The sequence below is a fragment of the Neophocaena asiaeorientalis genome, unplaced genomic scaffold (genome assembly GCF_003031525.2).
Source record: "Neophocaena asiaeorientalis asiaeorientalis breed wild unplaced genomic scaffold, Neophocaena_asiaeorientalis_V1.1 scaffold417, whole genome shotgun sequence".
In the NCBI taxonomy this organism is placed as follows: domain Eukaryota; kingdom Metazoa; phylum Chordata; class Mammalia; order Artiodactyla; family Phocoenidae; genus Neophocaena; species Neophocaena asiaeorientalis.
This window is the reverse complement of record NW_020175387.1, coordinates 5,090,379-5,111,826: the sequence shown is the minus strand read 5'-3', so window position 1 is coordinate 5,111,826 and position 21,448 is coordinate 5,090,379. Positions and strand designations below refer to the sequence as shown.

The window sequence follows — 21,448 nt, the reverse complement described above, 5'->3', positions numbered from 1 at the left end:
TACTGTAGAAGATAGGAGATAGGTCCTTCAGGGAGGTAACTGAAGTTAAATGAAGTCATAAGGGTGGGGTAATAATCTGACAGGGACTGATGGTGTCCTTATAAGAAGAGGAATAGATTCCAGAGATCTCTCTCCCTCTGCTCATAGAGGAAAGGCAGTGTGAGGACACCGCAAGAAGACAGCCATCAGCAAGCCAGGAAGATTGTTCTCACCACAAACAAATTCTTATGGTATTCAATACCTTAACCTTGGACTTCCACCCTCCAGAACTGTGAGAAAATAAATTTCTTCTGTTTAAGTCATTCAGTCTATAGTGTTTCACTATAACAGCCCAACCAGACTAATACAGACCTTCACGTACACTGCAGTATACAGAAGCTAAACAATGATTGTGAGTCAGAGATTACATCTTGAACAGAAGTGTAATGATGCCTGTGGTACTCACAACTTCACGAATTTTGTCAGAAAGATGGGAAAAAAAGTCAGTCAAACAACAGTTCTGATAGTGGATATTTTCTTTCTGTTTCTGACATAAAGCAGTGTGTGACAGCCTCCCTGATACCCATCAGTATCGCAGTTTTGATTCTGTGGCTCCAGTTCTACATGGCACCAAGGTTCTGTGTACTGTCCATTATTGGGTTTTTGGGGCCTGTACCTATTGTCAACAAGTGGGTCAAACCACTGGGGCTCTTCTGAAGTCCTCCCCAAATTTGGACCCAGCTTCAGCTCCAAATCAGAGTTTTCAGAGAGCCCAGGGTGAGGCTCACCTGCCACAGTAGACATGTTGGCTAACGGGTTGCACTGCAGCACCCGCACGGACAAGGACAGCATCACAATGCCACCGTTCTTCTTCTGCAGGGGCAAACCGGTGGACCGTCAGCTTGGCCCCCAGCACAGCCACCTGCCTGTTCACTCTCTCGGCCCCTGTGAGGAAGGTGTTCAGCCCTGGGTTTGAGGTCAGAGTCTTCTCCTCTTTGGATTCGTGTGAATGGAGGAGCCGCAGCCCTGGTTTGGGTGGTGTCTTGGCCCTGGGTTTCCGGGTTTGGAGGAGTATCTTACCACCTAGACCCCCACCTAGGGCTCAAGGGTTCAGGGGCTGTGGACCATGGGTTTTGGGGGCAGAAGATATTTAACCTGGGGTTTGAGGAAATTGAGGGAGAAGAGGCTCAGGTTCAAGGGCTCCTGGTTTGAATCTCTTGCTTTAGCTTTGAGGGCCAGGGCAGTCTCTCACCAGAAGCTGCAGGATATCATCAGGAACATTCTGAGTGTTCTTGCACATACCCCGGGCAGCTGAGTGGGAGAAGATGACAGGTGCCTGTGACACTTCTAGGGCTCACTGTGTTACAGCATCTGAGACATTGGACAAGTCCACCATCATGCCCAGGCGGTACATTTCTGCCACCACCTTCTGCAGGGACAGGATGCGGAGAGGGCATCAGGGCTGCATTTATCTTGTGTGCATTTATCTGTAGGAAACAGGCAGGGCTGTACATTCATGTGGGGCAGGGTATGGAACCCGGGTCCTTACCTCGCCAAAGCCGGTCAGCCGACTGACATTGCTGTAGAAGGGGCGGATACCCTTTGCTGAGCTCTGCGTCCTGCAGGATGCCCAGGAGGCAGTCTGACTGGTGGCTGTGACTTGGCTACAAGAGCCTAGAAAGAGGTTCTGTCGAACTGTCTACACCTGCAACTACCTGGTGCAAGAAAAGGGACCCAAACTGGGTTGTGCCTGGCAGTAGCAGGGCCCTTCTGGGGATTCAGTCTTGTTCTGCAAACCTCCATTCCCCTCCCCACCCCAGGTTCATGGCCGGATCCCAGGGGTAAACTTGCTTTGGGCCCCAGCGTGATCTTGGGCAGATCCCTGCCTCACTGGGCCCTTACCTCCTGCACTGTGCTCACCAGGGCATGTTGCAGGTGTGGGTGAGTGTCACGTAGCGCACACCCAGCGCCTAGAAGGTACGCAAGATGGAGAGGCTACTGTCCGGTGAGTGGCCGCCCTCCACACCAATGAGGCAAGCCAACTTCCAGGCATTGTTGAGAGCTGGGGGCAGGTAGGTCAGATGATCATTTTCAGAGGCAGGGGAAGCTTACTGAAGTCCCTAACACCTACCACCACCAGTCTGTTACTTTTTTGGTTTGTTTTTTGGCCGTGCCACACAGCATGAGGGCTCTTAGTTCTCCCACCGGGGATCAAACCCGAGCCCCCTGCAGTGGAAGCGTGGAGTCTTAACCTCTGGATTACGAGGGAAGTCCCCCTTCTACCTTTAACTGAGGTCACAAGCTCCAGCCCAGAATAGGAGGCACACATGAGGCGGATGAGGTGAATTTGCTCCAGGGTGAGGCGCACAGCATCCCGTTCGTGGGTCTGGCATGGGACATAGGCTGACCAGAACTGAGGGAAGGCCAGGACTTAGTTTGGGCTTTGGAACTCCTTGGGCTTCTCATAGTCTCCTCAGCTGGCACAGCACTCACTGTGCCCAGAAGTCACATGTAAGGCGTTGCTTTTTCTGTGGTACTTGGATGCCCGTCAGGTTGGCTCACTGTGACCCCTGTAGCCCCCAGCATCCATGGCATGGCACTTTCTAGGTCACTATGGTAACTTAGTTCCAATGTGACTAACCTGTGGTCTCTGAGGCCCCCAAAGGGCCCCACATTCCCCAGCAGCCACGGTGGTGCCTTGTGTGTCCCTTTGGTACCTGGGCACCTCCGAGGCCATCTTTCAGCCTGTTCAAGCTGGTCTGGCCATGGCTGAAATTGTGCAGATTTTACCACAGCCCGTTGTGGTAAAACTGCCTCAGGACCAGGGGCATGTCGATGTGGCTGGAGGGAGGTCAAGGCAAATGGGTGGGCTCCTTAGGTCTTGGGATCAGGCAGGACACAATGCCTGGCCTGGGCCAGCCTGGGGGTCCCCACCTCACACTGTCACACAGACTATACTAGGAGCAGCTGAGGCCTGGGCTGAGGGGTTCCCACCAGGGAGGGTATGACAGAGAAGGGGAAGGGCATCTGTAGATGATGGACAGGACATCCAGGGGTGGTGTGAGGGAGCCTCCCCACTAGCTCTGCATGCTCCGGACCTCCTCCTCTGCCCAGGGCCAGGCTAGGCCCCCACCGGCCCCCAGCAGCCCTCACACAGTGCAGCCACCCGTCCACAAGCGGGAAATCCCGCATCAGGGCCCGCGTGGGCTCCCGCGGACTTGGGGTGCTGGAGGTGCCCGGCGTGGTCTGCATGGGTTACCGGCCGCAGCAGCAGACCCAGCAGGAGCAGCAGACACAGCAGAGGCCGCTGGCTGAGTGTGCGGGGACCTTCCCCAGGCCGCAAGCTGCGCAGGGCCAGGCAGGCGGGACTGAGAGGGGCGGGCGATGGGGTTCTGCCCGTGGACTCAGGCCACCCAGCGGCGCGGCCTCGCGAGGGGGGCGGGGTGAGGGAGGGGATACAGAGGCACAGGACCCAGCGACCCGTGTGCGGAGAGCCTCGATCCGCGAAGCCCGGCAGCCACAGGGCGGCACTGCCCTCCCGCCCCCTGCTCAGAGGCAGCTCCCGCGGGCCAAGCTGGCCTCTGCTGACAGCCCACTCGCCTCCCATCGCGGGTTCCCTCCGCTCCCGCCCCTCTTCCCACTCCCACAGCTCCGAGGGGGCGCCCTAGGTTGCTCTCCCCCACCTCTAACTTTCCTGTTCAAGCTGGGGTGCTTCTCTCAGAGGGCCACCTTCAGCCCGAGGCCTCCCGGGAGCACACCTCGTCCCCATCTGCCTGCAGCCGGCCCCGCCCACCCCGAGGGCTGCGTGCGAGTGTCTCTGTGGCCACAAGTGCTCTGGGCTCCCGGTTTCCCGGTACTGGGCCATGGGGGCTGGTGTGGGGGAAGAGATAGTTTCTGGAAATGGGGGGGGTAACGTTGTGAGCTCTCGATTCAGGAAGGGGCCCTCTGCCCCCGACCTTCTCTCTCCACCTACTTGACTCCCCAACCTGCATGACCATTCTCTGGGCACCTGGGAACCAGCACCTGGGAACTATCAGGAACCTCCCCCACTTCTGTCACCCAGCCTCAGGAAAGAGCGCCCTCAGGAGTCGCTACACCTCCCCAGGGCCTGAATAGAGGGACTTCTGGGATGTGAACTGAACAACCTTCTGAGGAGAGTCAGCGCCCTTTTACTCAACAGAGCAGGAACCCGGTCAGCAGGCTCCTTGAGTGGAAGGAAATGAAGTCGTTTCCATGGCAGCAGAGCCCCCACCGCAGCAACCTTCCTCCCAGAGCTGCTGGCTTACCTTTTGGCCAGGATCCCTTCTACCTCAGCGTGGAAGGCCCGGCCTCGTGGAGAACTACAGGTTCTGAGGAAAACCTGGCACCTGGGTTCTGCTGCTACACTTGCCTTATCTCGTGGCCCTTGTGGCTCTAGCTTTCCCAGAAACCTCAAGTGCTAAGTGCCTGTGCTTGCTCAGAGGCCGCACGCCATTCCCCATTTCCAGCCTCAGGCCCTCCCCCAGCTGCCTCCTCTAGGGACACCCTCCCCCCAACACACACACACACACACACACACACACACACACAGACACGCGCACACACACACTGGGGATGTGCCTTCTCACAGAAGCTCAACCACTGAGATGCTTTAGGGGCTGTGCCCAAACTCCTTCATCCCCAGCCTCTCAAGTTTTGCTCTGATCCTTGGCACCCCCTGGAGCTGTTCCACCTTCGGAACCTTTCCCGGGTGGCAGGAGTGCCTAGCACAGGGGTAGTGACCTAAGTCTGAGCACTGGTGACCCTAGAAATCTGTTACACAAAAACATTTTATTGAGCAGTAAGGGACCCCACTGGGGACAGAAAGGGCTGGCAATAAAGGAGCATGTGAACCTCGGGGCAGGGTGCGTGCTGCTTGACTCTCCATCCTGTTCCTGCTTCAGGGAGCTGGCCTTCCTGGGTCTCTCTATCCTGCCTCTTGACACCCCAGGCAGGAGGCTCTTTGGGAAGCCAGAGATTGCTGCTTTCCATTTCAAAAATCCCAGCTCCCCCCTGGTTTGTGGTGGTGGCCGCTGACAATGGCTCAGGGCAGGAGCCCATGTGGTAGACTGCTAAGGCTTCTCTGCACCCTGTCTCTGCTCCTGCATCCTCCTTGGCTCACAGAGCGTAGACTTTGCTTACTTCAGCTCACAAAGGGGACCCTGAGGATTGAGCAGAGGAATGTCAGGTTTTCTTCCAGGCCAGTTTCAGCCCTGGGATGTTCAGGGCAGGCTCTCATTACAAACCTCTGTTTCTGAGGCTCCTTGCTTATGGCCGTTTAGTGTAGAAGGAGGCTCCTGGCTGGGGAAGGCTCAGACAGAATGACGTAGGTTCTAATCTGTGGCAGTGGGCAGTGGGGGGGTGGGTGGGTCACTGCAGGAAGAGGCATCCGCTGCCTTAGGCATTTAAACCATTGCCTTCTCTTCAGGATGGCTCACCTGCAAGATTCTGTGGGGTCCAACTCCTGGCACCATGTTACAATTGCCGGATTTTGGGTCTGGAGCAACCCAGGTCTTCATCCGGCATTTCCAGAGCGTGCTTTCTCTTGGGAGCATGTCTGGGGACTGGCGTCTCTGCTTCCACCTTTGCTGGCATGGCCAAAGGAACATCCCCGTAGGCCCGGTAGCCACCAACCAGGCAGAGGTCTCCCCACGCCGGCCCAACTGCGTTTCTCCACACCCTCGGGAGAGGACATAGTAGTGACCAGGTGTAGGAGGAGAAACAGGAGCCACTGCTGCTGCAAAGAAAATCAGAACTGATCAGTCACTTCTGCTGTGCACAGTCTCCTGCCAGAACTTCCCTCTCTCATGTCTCTCCCAGTTTCTGGCTGAAGACCTTTAATCTACTTGACATCCAAAACACAGCCTTGGCCCATCACCTCTATTGGTCCCAAGAGAAGGGACACTGGCTGCAAAAGCAATCCCTAGAGCCTAGGGCTGCAGCACATGAGGAAGTTTCTTCACCGTTTCCAGGGAAAACAGTAGAACCCGAAAGTAATGGCAATCATGATCCTCTCCATCTCTCCTTCCACAACAGAGAAAACATTTCTTGCAGTCTGTCACTTCTGAGGCTTTCATGGAAGTGTCTTTCAAGTTTTGGAAAAAAATAACCTAATATAAATTGGTTAAGAACCCCGCCCACCTTGGCAACCCCTCTTGGGCCCCCATTTATACTGCCTGTTTCAACCACACTGAACTCTAGCCCTCTGATACTTTTATGTAGATCAGAACAAGGCTAAATACTGAGGCAGAGTGATCAGGAGACTCAGAACCGGGTTCTGGGTACCAAGTCTAGGCTCACATCAACCAGCCTCCTGGGACACCATCTCCTCAGCCCTCCAGTCTCATTAGCACTTCATCACCCCGCTTCGTTCTTTTGGTTTTCCCATCAATATGGCACCACCCTCTCCCCTAGTACTCAGCAACTCAGTATAGGATGTGTCTGAGGGGACTGATATAGATGTCTATGTGATAGCACAGAAGTGCCTGGGTTTGAAGGTGCGGTTCAAGAGTGGCCCTCTTCCTCAAACTGCTGCATGTACCATTTGCCAAGAAAAATGCACTTGTCTTTTACTAAGAGGCCAATCTGGAAAGGGTCTGAATGGAAGCATCCTGTAGCCCAAAGGGGAAGGCTACATTTGTAAAGCTCAGAACTGTCCTGCACACTTGTCCAGGGATGACCTTTCACTTGTCCTCAGCAGTGAGCACTGTGGGTCATTGAAGGTTTCCCAGGTCACTGTTACTACCTACATCTGCGTAAGTGCTCAGGTGTACGTAGTTGGCAAGCCCCGCAGGAACATGTGTCAGCCAGGGGAGGTGGTGTGTACACCATACCTCCTGTAGAGATGCCCGATCTGAGTGTACCTGCTGCACTGCCCCCCCCCCCGCAGGGAACAGAGCACAGGTTAGAGTACACATACATTATCTGGTCACACATTCTTTCTCAGACAACCAAAGAGATTGGTATCTGCTGGAGAACTGGTAGAGAAGTTTCTCTGAGAGCAGCACATGTCCATAGTTACACTGCCATGGAAACTGTGAGAAAGCCTGTGAGGGCATCACTACCCAGTGAGGTCATATATGGAACCTTTGATTTGAGGGGTAGGCTTCAGGAGGAGGGACAGTTTTGTGGAGAAGAACAGGGTGGAGGCAGTGATACTCTGCCTGGTCTCTCACCCCTGGGCCTCCCCACCCATGCCCTAGTCTAGTAGACATCCCATGTGAGGCGTGCTGTGGGCTGGCACAGCCCCAGGGGCCACAGGAGGGCAAGAGAGACCGACATTCTGAGATTGGCTTGAGAGGCAAGGTTAACATAAGAGACAGCTAGGTTGTATGGCACTGACCCTAAGAGGCAGAGATTTGTGTGGACTGGGGAATCAGGGAAGGATCCTTGGCAGTAGGCCTGAAGGACAAGTGAGATTTGGACCCACGGGGAAGAGAGGGAAGACATTCCAGTTTGGAAGAATAAAAGCAAAAACACACTCTTCTCGACCTTGTCCTGCCCCAAATATAAATTCATAGCACCCTCACATTTTTACAACTGAGGACTTAAAAAAAAACAAGAGCTTAAGGGGCCTACCCAGTGTTACACAGGTAGTGCAGAGGTGTTTTGCTCAATGGTTAGGTTCATGTCGGGGCTCCGGATTTACAGCTGATAGGAATGTGAGGACAAGCTCATGCCATGTCAAACATTTCCAAGTGATACTGAGAGAGATGTTAAAGATGCAAAATGAGGGTGTTGAATGACCTCACAAAGTGAGAATGGTGGGCCCATTTTAACATGAAATTGAAAACAAATTCATGACAAAAGGACATAATACAAAATGACACCATAATCATAACACTCCCCTCTCCCCTGGAAGTAAAATTCATTAGCATCCTCTCTCTCTCTACCATGAAAGGATGAGATAAAGACTCAGCAGCAGCTCCCATGAAAAACATGGTCAAAAGTGTGAAGAGGTGTTTCTAAGACTATTTGGTCCGACTCAGAGAAGGAAAGAAACAACTCTGCCCTTAGCCTGATCAGGTTCACAGGAAGGAACATTTGGGGCAGCCTTTGATAGTGTGGCAATGAGAGAGAACCTTCATTACGAGGGGACTCCCTGTTGCCGACCTTGAAAAAGCAAAGATGGGACATTCGTTTACTGGAGCTGTTGCAGATGCGATGTGCCCAGGAGGTAGAGACTGCTTCGACTACCATTTTAGAGGTTGGGCCACCCTGGTTGAGAACCACAGCACCTTCTATTCCTAAACTGCTTGAATCAGTGGGTGCACGTTAGGACACACGAAGTCAGGCCCCATTGGAGCAGACTGCCTTTGGGAGTGGTAGAATATAAAATGTGAAGGGGAATGCTCTGGAGGAGCTTTGTCATGGCAGGTGGGCCAGCATGAGACCATTCAGATTCTCCAAGGCTCCAGAGATTACTTGGCTGGGAGCATCCCTCTGATGTGGTGGGGGGACTCCTACCTTAACAGGACATGGCTGGGCATCTGGGGGAGGCAGAATAAATGGTTTATTAACTTACAAGAGTGAGATACTCACCTGTGGGGTTCCACAAAAGCACTTAAAAAGACTTGTACCTGGATTCTTGAGCCAACCCTAAGAAAACTTATCTAGATGTGGAGTAGGGCTCAGGAAGCTGCACTTTTAATAAGCTTCCTGGGCAGTCCCACCACAGTGGTCCATGGAGAGAATGACCAAATTATTGTGTGTATTATCAGTTGCTTTTGGGAGTCAAAGTGGGCAATATGAGAAACCGCAGCAGCCCTACATATAAACAGGGAATATTCAAGGCAAACAGAGGTGTTTAGTTATTCTATGCATGAATCAGATTTGAGGAAAGCTAGCCTGCTGGTTAAAGAACACGACCCTTGTGACAGACAGACCAGATTCTGTCCTACTTACTTGTGTGATTTTGACCAAGTTCTTTTATCCTTCTGACTGTTTCTTCATATGGAAAAGAGCTATGGCTGTACATTTAGCACAATATTCTCTTTTGGCAAAAGTTGCTCTGGGTCCATTTGTGTTCTCTGCAACTTAATCCCTTCCAGTGCGCAAGCATTTTTAAGTTGTTTGGTGAAGTATTACATTTGACTTTCAACTGTTCATTACTTTGGGCAAGGCTTATATAGTGCCGCAGAGACTAGAACTTATGCAGAGATAGTGAGAGGATATTATAAGCTTATTCTGCCAGTTTATAAGAAAAGTTTAACTTTTTCTCCGTTCCTCCACCTGCCACCAAGAGATGAGAAAGAAGGCAGAGCCTGGAAATGCACACCAAGCAATACTTCTGTGTCAGTTTGGCTTTTATCCCTCTACCAGTACTTCCCATAGAGATTTCACCCAAAGTGCCTAAATTTGCCATGGCCATTGTTGTGAAGAAAGTTTCTCTCTATTGCTAGTCACATCCCCTTTTCCTTCTCCTGGGGGTTGCTATATGGATGTTTGGGGGCAGGAAATAAAATTTAAACTAAAACATCCAAAAAAAAAAACAACAAATTGTTCAAGTGTTCTTTTTTCTTTTTTTTTTTCATCTTTATTGCAGTATAATTGCTTTACAATGGTGTGTTAGTTTCTGCTTTATACCAAAGTGAATCAGTTTTACATATACATATGTTCCCATATTTCATCCCTCTTGCATCTCCCTCCCTCCCACCCTCCCTATCCCACTCCTCTAGGTGGTCACAAAGCACCGAGCTGATCTCCCTGTGCTATGCGACTGCTTCCCTCTAGCTATCTATTTTACATTTGGTAGTGTACATATGTCCATGCTACTCTCTCACTTTGTCACGGCTTACCCTTCCCCCTACCCATATCCTCAAGTCCATTCTCTAGTAGGTCTGTGTCCTTATTCCTGTCTTACCCCTAGGCTCTTCATGACATTTTTTTTTTCTTAAATTCCATATATATGTGTTAGCATACGGTATTTGTCTTTCTCTTTCTGACTTACTTCACTCTGTATGACAGACTCTATGTCCATCCACCTCATTAAAAATAGCTCAATTTCGTTTCTTTTTATGGCTGAGTAATATTCCACTGTATATATGTGCCACATCTCCTTTATGCGTTCATCCGATGATGGACAATTAGGTTGTTTCCATCTCCTGGCTATTGTAAATAGAGCTGCAATGAACATTTTGGTACATGACTCTTTTTGAATTATGGTTTTCTCAGGGTATATGCCCAGCAGTGGGATTGCTGGGTCATATGGTGGTTCTATTTGTAGGTGTTTAAGGAACCTCCATACTGTTCGCCATAGCGGCTGTACCAATTCACATTCCCACCAACAGTGCAAGAGGGTTCCCTTTTCTCCACACCCTCTCCAGCATTTATTGTTTCTAGATTTTTTGATGATGGCCATTCTGACTGGTGTGAGATGATATCTCACTGTAGTTTTGATTTTCATTTCTCTAATGATTAACGATGTTGAGCATTCTTTCATGTATTTCTTGGCAGTCTGTATATCTTCTTTGGAGAAATGTCTATTTATGTTTTCTGCCCATTTTGGGATTGGGTTTTTTGTTTTTTTGTTATTGAGCTGCACGAGCTGTTTGTAAATTTTGGAGATTAATCCTTTGTCAGTTGCTTCATTTGCAAATATTTTCTCCCATTCTGAGGGTTTTCTTTTGGTCTTGTTTATGGTTTCTTTTGCTGTGCATGAGCTTTGAAGTTTCATTAGGTCCCATACGTTTATTTTTGTTTTTATTTCCATTTCTCTAGGAGGTGGGTCAAAAAGGATCTTGCTGTGATTTATGTCATACTGTGCTCTGCCTATGTTTTCCTCTAAGAGTTTGATAGTTTCTGGCCTTACATTTAGGTCTTTAATCCATTTTGAGCTTATTTTTGTGTATGGTGTTAGGGAGTGATCTAATCTCATACTTTGCCATGTACCTGTCCAGTTTCCCAGCACCACTTATTGAAGAGGCTGTCCTTTCTCCACTGTACATTCCTGCCTCCTTTTTCAAAGAGAAGGTAACCATATGAGTGTGGGTTGATCTCTGGGCTTTCTATCCTGTTCCACTGATCTATCTTTCTGTTGTTGTGCCAGTACCATACTGTCTTGTTGTTGTTTTTCCCTTGCTGCTTTTAATATGTTTTCTTTGTATTTAATTTTTGACAGTTTGATTAATATGTGTCTGGGCATGTTTCTCCTTGGATTTATCCTGTATGGGACGCTCTGTGCTTCCTAAACTTGATTAACTATTTTCTTTCCCATATTAGGGAAATTTTCAACTATAATCTCTTCAAATATTTTCTCAGTCCCTTTCTTTTTCTCTTCTTCTTCTGGAACGCCTATAATTAGATTGTTGGTGTGTTTAATGTTGTCTCAGAGGTCTCTGAGACTGTCCTCAGTTATTCTCATTCTATTTTCTTTATTCTGCTCTGCAGTAGTTATTTCCACTACTTTATCTTCCAGGTCACTTATCCATTCTTCTGCCTCAGTTATTCTGCTATTGATCCCTTCTAGAGTATTTTTAATTTCATTTATTGTGTTGTTGATCGTGCTTATTTCATCTTTAGTTCTTCTAGGTCTTTGTTAAATGTTTCTTGCATTTTCTCTCTTCTATTGCCAAGATTTTGGATCATCTTAACTATCATTATTCTGAATATTTTTCAGGTAGACTCCCTATTTCCTCTTCATTTGTTAGGTCTGGTGGGTTTTTATCTTGCTCCTTCATCTGATGTGTGTTTTTCTGTCTTCTCATTTTGCTTCTCTTACTGTGTTTGGGGTCTCCTTTTTGCAGGCTGCACATTCGTAGTTCCCTTTGTTTTTGGTTTCTTTCCCCAGTGGCTAAAGTTGGTTCAGTGGGCTGTGTAGGCTTCCTGGTGGAGGGGACTAGTGCCTGTGTTCTGGTGGATGAGGCTGGACCTTGTCTTTCTGGTGTGCAAGTCCACATCTGGTGGTGTGTTTTGGGGTGTCTGTGGACTTATTATGATTTTAGGCAGCCTCTCTGCTTATGGGTGGGGTTGTGTTCCTCTTTTGCTAGTTGTTTGGCATAGGGTGTCCAGCACTGTAGCTTGCTGGTCGTTGAGTGAAGATGGGTCTTGGTGTTGAGTTGGAGATCTCTGGGAGATTTTCGCCATTTGATATTACGTGGAGCTGGGAGGTCCCTTGTGGATCAGTGTCCTAAAGTTGGCTCTCCCACCTCGGAGGCACAGCACTGACTCCTGACTGCAGCACCAAGAGCCTTTCATCCACATGGCTCAGAATAAAAGGGAGAAAAAGTAGAAAGAAAAAAAGGAGTATAAAATAAAATATATTAAGGTAAAATAAAATAAAGTTATTACAATAAAAAATATTAAAAAAAATTTTAAGTTAAAAAAAAAAAAAGGACAGATAGAACCCTAGGACAAATGGTGAAAGCAAAGTTATACAGGCAAAATCTCACACAGAAACATACAGATACACACTTACCAAAAGAGGAAAAGGGGAAAAAAATAATATATCTTGCTCTCAAAGTCCACTTCCTCAATTTGGGATGATTTGTTGTCTATTCAGGTATTCCACAGATGCTGGGTACATCAAGTTGATTATGGAGATTTAATCCGCTGCTCCTGAGGCTGCTGGGAGAGATTTCCCTTTCTCTTCTTTGTTCGCACAGCTCCCAGGATTCAGCTTTGGATTTGGCCCTGCCTCTGCGTGTAGGTCGCTGGAGGGCGTGTGTTTCTCGCTCAGACAGGACGGCGTTAAAGGAGCCGCTGATTCAGGGGCTCTGGCTCGCTCAGGCCCGGGAGAGGGAGGGGCACAGCGTGCGGGGCAAGCCTGCGGCGGTAGAGGGCGGCGTGACGTTGCAGCAGCCTGAGGTGCGCCGTGCGTACTCCCGGGGAAGTGGCCCCTGGATCCCGGGACCCTGGCAGTGGTGGGTTGCACAGGCTCCCCCAAAGGGGGGTGTGGATAGTGACCTGTGGTCGCACACAGGCTTCTTGGTGGCGGCAGCAGCAGCCTTAGCGTCTCATGCACGTCTCTGGGGTCCGCGCTTTTAGCCGCGGCTCGCACCCATCTCTGGAGCTCCTTTAAGCAGCGCTCTTAATCCCCTCTCCTCATGCACCAGCAAACAAAGAAGGAAGAAAAAGTCTCTTGCCTCTTCGGCAGGTCCAGACTTTTTCCCAGACTCCCTCCCGGCTAGCAGTGGTGCACTAACCCCTTCAGGCTGTGTTCACGCCGCCAACCCCAGTCCTCTCCCTGCATCCGACCGAAGCCGGATCCTCAGCTCCCAGGGCCTCCCGCCCCCGGCGGGTGAGCAGACAAGCCTCGGGCTGGTGAGTGCTGGTTGGCACCAATACTCTGTATGGAAATCTCTCGGCTTTGCCCTGTGCACCCCTGTTGCTGTGCTCTCCTCTGCGGCTTCGAAGCTCCCCCTCTCCACCACCCACAGTCTCCGCCCGCAAAGGGCCTTCCTAGTGTGTGAAAACCTTTCCTCCTTCACGGCTCCCTCCCACTGGTGCAGGTGCGTCCCTATCCTTTTGTCTCTGTTTATTCTTTTTTCTTTTGCCATACCCAGGTACGTGGGGAGTTTCTTGCCTTTTGGGAGGTCTGAGGTCTTCTGCCAGCGTTCAGTAGGTGTTCTATAGGAGCAGTTCCACGTGTAGATATATTTCTGATGTATCTGTGTGGAGGAAGGTGATTTCCGCGTCTTACTCTTCCGCCATCTTCCCATACTCAGATTTTTTAATCGAACAATTGTTTTTTGATGTCAAAGTGTGTTTTGATTTGTTGTGTATTTTGTTTTTTAAAGTATGTAGCCATTTTTTCCTTTTCTTTTTTCTCGGTACGCAGGCCTCTCACTGTTGTGGCCTCTTCCGTTGCAGAGCACAGGCTCCAGACGCGCATGCTCAGTGGCCATGGCTCACGGGCCCAGCCGCTCCGTGGAATGCGGGATCCTCCCGGACCGGGGCACGAACCCGTGTCCCCTGCATCGGCAGGCGGACTCTCAACCACTGCACCACAAGGGAAGTCCCATTTTTTCCTTTTCTGTTTAACCGTAGTTGTCTTTTTCACTTTTAAAAGTTGCCAAAGGTAGCAGAGGTGGAAAACACCTGAAAAGGGGCATTACTTTAAAGTCTCCTCAAATAAAAGTATTATTTGTAGTTTGTGAAAAATGTTGTTAGTGGCAGACACTGTGTCTTTTTGTTATAGAGTGCTGCTTTTTCTTTGTATCACGTTATTTTGAATTTCATCCACGATTAAAATCAGGATGAATTTGTGGTGAGGCCCACTCCCATGACTCTTTCCACCTTCACTCAAACCAGTAGACACTGCAGTTTCTTTTCAAAATGTGTTATTAGGTGAGAGATATAGTTTAACTTTTCATAGAAAAAAACATGCTAAAAAGAAGCAATCTTCAGGGTGTTTTACTGAGCATCCAAACCCTTGGAGTTTTTCTGCCACTTGCTTTTTGTCTTTCTACACATTTCCTTGTATTTCAAATTTTCTTCCTAGGTCTTTTGTAGTTTGTAATCTGTTCTAGGAGAATTTTCTCTGGAAGAACAGAAAAAAAATTCCATAAAAGAAGAGTAGGGGCAAAATCTTCTCTTTTTTTCTTTGCTTTTAAATTGTTTATGTTATCATTAACACTTTCTTACAGTTCAAATGTGGTTAAGGAGCTTGAAGTATATTTACAGCTGGGCAAAAGGTCAAAGGAAGGAGGAATAAAACTATGAAATATTGGAAATATTATGATATACTGCAATGATTATTTTGATAACTTGAGCACTGAAAGTAATTATACCTTTTAAGATAAGAGGCAGCTAATTTAAAATTAATTATAAACATATGAATATATGTGATAAATAATTGGCTTGTATGAAATATGGAAAATGTGTGCAATTGTGAAGAAATAATAGCAATGAGATTAGAATTGGCCCAAAGTACATTACTGAGCAGGGAAATACATTCATGAGGGAGAACAAGCAATCCCAATAAGAGTTAAAGTAATTTAAACATCTATGATAAAAAAAAAAACCACTATATGTGGCAAACTGTTTAAACATCAGAGTAGCTAGTTACACTAAAGACATATAAATGATCCACAAATTAAGTATATTCCTCAGAATAACACAAAATGAATCCATTTCAATGATAGAACAAAACATCAACTGAAATTATGTGAATTTTAGACATACCCAGGAAAGGCAGTATAATACATATATACAAAGTAATTTGTAACTGAAATGGTACAATGTTCTCAAAGTTAAAACTATGTAGACATAGAAAAAGGACACTTATGTTTGCTGTGTGACTAAATTATGCAGATAACTTTTATAGTATTCGCTATTTAAAAAATTGTGAGGTAGAAGAAACAAAACAGACTGTAGTCTGAGATAGAATCTCTTCTGTAGTTGTTATACTTTAAAAATCTAGTATGTGCTGGGTATTGCACAGAACTGAGGTTTCTAAAAATCAGATTCTGTTCTTAACTAGCTATCCCTTTCAAAGGACAAAGCAAGGCCAAGGGAGATTTTACATTTAATGTAGGAGAATGGCTCAAAGACCCAGGAAAGAATGCCAGTGAACATGACCGGACTGGTATACAGACCTCCTTTGTCTAGAGGATTTTGATATAAATGGCCTAGGAAAAGGCCAGCCAAAAGGTTTACTGTGCTTACTTCGACCCTAGAGGCCAAACTTAATTTTGAATATTACTGTCTTCAAGTTGAGGAACTGTTAGCATGTTCCTAGACATGAGCAAAGCACAACGAAAGAGTAGTTTGCATATGTTTATGTATGTGTGTGTATATGGGTAAGGGCAACAAAAAAGGGAGTGATAGAGATGTAATGGAGACAGAGAGAAACTGGGAGAGAGAGAGAGAGAGAGAGAGAGAGACAGAAAGAGAGGCAGCACGTAAACTGGATATTTACCCATTTGCCATAAAGATGTATTCCAGGCCTCCTTCTTTCTCTACTTTTCTAGGAGTTGGGATTTGCAAAATATAGTCATACTAAGACCTTAGCTGTATGCTTTAAATGTTCTTGTGATCAAGCATAGCAATTCTTCCTTTACAGAGTAAGGCAAGAAAGGAATAAGAGAGAAGACTGAGCCCCTTCAAGACGTCAACAGATAAATTTGTCATTTCTGTTTACAAATGAGGAAACCAACAGAATTTTATAATTTCCATTTGCCAACAAAAGAAACAAACAAAAACCAAGTATTTATTCTTAGGTACTTGTTATGGACTGAATGTTTGTATCCCTACCCCACCAAATTCGTATGCTGAAATCTAATCTCCAGTGTATTTGGATGTGGGGCTTTTGGGGGGTAATTAGATCACGGAGATGGAACCTTTATAAATGGAATTAGTGCCCTTATAAGAAGAGGCCAGAGAGCTAGCTAAATCTCCTTTTAAAGCTAAATGCTGGGCTTCCCTGGTGGTGTAGGGTTCTTATCAGGAACGCTATTATGCTGGCACTGTGTTCTTGGACTTCCAGCCTCCAGAACTGTGTGAAATAAGTTTCTGTTGTTTATAAACCAGCCAGTATATGTTACTTTGTCATAGTAGCCCAAACTGACTAAGACAGTTCTTATTCAAGACTTGCCTTATATCCAAGATTATCTATATATCTATGTGTGTGTGTGTGTGTGTGTGTGTATATATATATATATATATATATTTATATATATATAATTTGTGGAAATAGATATACTATTGATCAAAATAGAAACTTGTGGAAGTTTTGGTCAACAAATATTTACTGCACGTCTACAACGCTGAATATTAATTTAGAACTGGGATGATGTTGGGAAATAATTCTCTATGGGTTTCTTGTGTTTCTGCATATCTTACCAGTAGAGGCACTGACAGATATTGTTCCAGATTATCTTGTCAAGAATGTTTGTACAGCGAATAGCCTTCAAAGATAAATAGTGCCTCCCTCCAGAACAAAAGGAAGGTTTGGTTGTATAATCAAAGTAATGATTTCCTCTGGGGGCAAAGGGCAGATTTGCTTGCACCTCATTGTAAGATTTAAATTCTTAATCTTGGAGTTCCTCATCTATGATGCAAATTTACTGTGTGCACATCATCCACTTGGGGCACATTGCATTGTTCCTGTGGAATTTGAGAGGCAAGGGGAATTGGTGTGAACATGAGCTTATGCTCCTTGCTGTGCAGTGATTCAATGTCTTTGAACCAGGAGTCTTCTGCCTTCTGTCACACTCCATGAAACTGTGGCAGGCAAACTTGTTAAATAGCAGATAGGACAAAATCTCAGATCCTTCACAAGTAATAACAGTAGAATAATCAAGGCAGCACCCTCTTCCTGTAGCTTAAATTATAATTGAAAGTTGACAGTTCTAGTTGGAAGTTGATGATTGACAAAAACAACTAAATAATCAGTAATTTCACTTCAGATGAGAGCTTGAAAAGACATTTAATGGATGAGTGCTATGAAAAAATAAAGCAGGTAGTGCTTGACTTCTGGAGTGGCAGAGTAAGGACCTCCAAATATATACTCCTCCATAGAAGTAATGAGAACACTGGCAAAAACTGTCAAAATCAATATTTTCAGAACCCTGAAAATTAACCAATGTCTTGCAACAACCCAGGGAATGATTATCCAAGAAAAATGGTTGAATCTTGAAATGAAGAGCAAGACTTGTAGGGCTTTAACCTGCTCTATCCCCCTGTCCTTAACTCTGTAGTAGTCTTGAAAAAGGAACAACCTTACAACTACAATAGCTGGAAAGCCACCAATCTAGCAGCAACTTTTGAGGGAGCAGAATCAATTTGAAGTATCCCAAAAGCCCCCCACACATAGAATTATTACTCTTTGACTTACCTGGCAAGTCTATGAAAAGCTCTATTCTCATGTCTTGATTTGATCTGACAGAGTCCTTAACTTGTATGAACAAGCCTATCTACAGGGAAATTTTCAAGAAAAATTAATGACAATTGTTTAATGTCAATCTGTCTGAAGTAACGTTACTGGTTGGGGTTAAAAAGAAGTTCACCAAACAACCTAAAAGGAAAAACTGGGGAATAAGATGTCAAAACGTTGCAGGAAGGGGAACCCCTACCAGGGCCTGAGAGTGGGCTCTTGTCTAACACTCAGAAATGAATTGTCTGAGGAGACACATGTGCTGACAAAACAAGAGACTTTAGTATAGGAAAGGGGCATGGGGCAGAGAGAAGCAGGGTAGGGGAAACTAGGAGAACTGCTCTGCCATGTGGCTTGCATTCTCAGGTTTTATGGTAGTAGGGTTACTTTCTGGGTTGCCTCTGGCCAATCATCTTGCTTGGCCCATAGTCTGACTCAGGGTCCTACCTGGTGGCACGAGCGTCTCTCAGCCAAGATGGATTCCAGCATGAAGTATTCTGGGAGGTTGGCTGTCTCCTCCCTCCTTTGACCCCTCCCGAATTCTCCCGGTTAATTTTCAGCACCGTGTTCCTTATCTGGACCTCCTGTTGTGAGACAACTCAGGTAACTGGCCCTGGCCAAAGTGGGTGGTTTCAGTCGGTGATCTCCTAACAACCAGAGGCTTTGTAAAACTTCAATATATTTTGGGAAAATGAGAAGATCACTTTGTATGCATAGCCCTGTGCACACAAAGGCTGTGTACGTGCTGGGGAAGGCCCCAGAAGGCCCTAAGCTCTCCTTTCACCTGACCTGGAAATTCTGCAAAAACAAAAGTGAAGTCTAAGGTGGAGTTAGAAAATGTCTGCCTAAGAGTTAAAGGTATGCCCCATACACATACAGAGACCCTTGGTGAAAGTTGCAATATTTAAAGATATTTAAAGAAATCTGTTCAATCATTAGCTGACCATTAGCTAATTGAGTAGTGACTTCAGTGACCAAACAGGAAAGTAATATATACATTATAGAATTAGTACAAAAAAGTCATTAAAAAACAAACAGCTATAACAACAAACTTTGAGTGGAAGTTCTGATTTCCAAAACTGATACATTAATGAAACTCTAAAGCTTTCAATACAAATTATGAGACATGTAAAATAACGAGAAAGTATGGTGCTCACACAGGAAAACAGTAGTCAACAAGAAGCTATAATATATATGTTAAAAAAAATAACTAAAAGGAAAGCATATATAAAGAATTAAAGGAAAGAATGAGAACAATGTGTGACCAAATAGAGAACACCCACCTGCAGCGCTCTCTAGGCTTCCTGTTCAACCTAAGAGGGAGAAAATTGAGAAATACCACTGAAAGTCATAGGCAGGGACACAGACTCACCAAAAGACCAAGACCTTACCATACAGCCATAGAACACTTCCCCTCCCACACACCTTACCACCACATCATTAAAACTCCTGTATAATAACAGGAAATACAAGTGAAAGAACTGCATGTCTCAGACCTCATTTAAGAAGTATCTAAGGAAACCTGAAGATTACAGGAGTGACAAAAACAAGGATGTCAGAGGAAATTTTAACCTCTCACTCCTACAGCTACAGCAAGCAGTAAGCACAACCTAAATCCCAGTCAGGTAAACATAAAACCTCACACTAGAGGCCAATTTATCTCAGTTCCTTTTACCCAGTACATCATTTCCAGCCTTTAACAAAAATTACAAGAAGTACTACAAGACAAAAAACAAACAAACAACAACAATAAAAAAACACAGCATGATAAGATGAGCAAATATCAGAACTAGACTCATATTTGGCAGAGATGTTGGTATTATCAGACAGGGAATTTAAAATAACTAATAAATATGGTAAGGGCTCTAATGGGAAAAGTGGACAACATGCAAAGATGGGTGCATAATGTAAGCAGACAGATGGAAACTCTAAGGAAGAATCAAAAGGAAATGCTAGAAGTCAAAAACACTGTAACAGAAATGAAGTGTGCCTTTGATAGACTCATCAATAGACTGGACACAGCTGAGGAAAGTATCAGCAAGTTTGAAGAAATGTCAACAGAAACTTTCAAAATTTAAATGCAAAGAGAAAAAATAATGAAAAAGACAGAACAGAATATGCAAGAGCTGAGGGACAATTACAAAAGGTGTAACCTATGCATAATGGGAATACCAGATGGCAGAGGAAGAAAGGGATGGAAGAAATGTTTGAAGCAATAATGACTGAGAACTTCCTGACATTAATGATAGACACCACACCACAAATCCAGGAAACTCAGAACAGAAAGAAGAATAAATTAAAAAAAAAAAAAAAGCTAGGCATATTATATTCAAACTTCATAAAATTAAAGACAGAGAAAATCTTCAAAGAAGCAAAAGAGAAAAACACCTTACCTATAGAAGGACAAGATAAGACTTATATAGAACTTTTATTCAGAAACCATGCAAGCAAGAAGAGACTGGAGTGAAATATTTAAACTTTTGAGAGAAAGAACCCAAAGATCAAAATTCTGTACCCAGAAAAATTATCCTACAAAAATGAAAGAGAAATGATTTTCACAGAAAAACAAAAATTGGGGAAATTTGTAGCCAATAAACCTGCCTTGAAAGAAATGGTAAATGAAGTTCTTCAGAAAGAAGGAAAATGATTAAGGTCTGAAACTTGTATCTACATAAAGAAAGAAAGAGCAGCAAAGAAATATGAGGTCATGTTGGTAATTTGAAATCAGCCACAACGAAAGTATGTACATTTTCATATTACTAATCAGCCATGCAGCTGCAATTAACATTCCCCAATAGTTTGTTAAACAATTACCAAACCCCCATGTGATATAAGCCTTATTTCTTTTTTTTAAAAGGTGATCATCTTTCAGGACAAAACATGATGAGCTAATAATTTTACTTCAAAGTCTGATTTTATCAGTCCTGTTACTGGGACTCCATCTCCAAATTATGGCAATAGGTAATGGGTTGCCATATTTATAATTCAGTAATCAGTTTCTGCCTTTATCCTTAGTCTTACGTTTTAATATGTTGTTGGTTTTGTTATAATTATTGTAATTGCTTTTCTTATTTTCCTCCTCCTTCATCTATTTCTTATTTTTGTCTTTTTCTTTTATTATTGTTTCTTCAATAGACAGTGGTATATATATGGAAATACAGTATCAGGGACTGTCAACTATACACATTTTTAAAACGGAATTTCTCCCTATATCTTTTTTATCTAAAAAATACATTCACATTGTACAAACATCAGAAACCATAAACTATAGTGAATATATTCCTCTTTTGCTCCCAGTCTCTGCCCAATTAATTTCTATCCTCTCTTTCCAACAGGTAACTCTTATTATTACTTGTTTTTTGCTTCCTACACACTTCATATAATTTTTTAAAATGTGTGTACTGGCAAGTGCAAATATCTATTTTTTTCTCTCCCTTTTTAAACACGAATCCTAAATGCTATATTGGATACCACATACCTTGCTTTTTCACTTACTATATCTTGAGATATTTCCATATAAGTACCTTAAAAGTTTATGTTTTGTACATCTACATAGTTTTTAATTGTATGGATAAAGTGTAAACTACTATAGTAGTTTCCTATAGTTTTCCTTCTCAGTAATCGACACTATCTTTT

The 21,448-nt window shown here is 45.1% G+C and overlaps 1 pseudogene; it reads right to left on the bottom strand.

Annotated features, from left to right (window-relative positions):
* Positions 1-562: 562 nt before the first annotated feature.
* On the bottom strand, positions 563-3,586 carry LOC112413699 (dipeptidase 2-like; annotated as a pseudogene).
* Between the last annotated feature and the right edge of the window lie 17,862 nt (positions 3,587-21,448).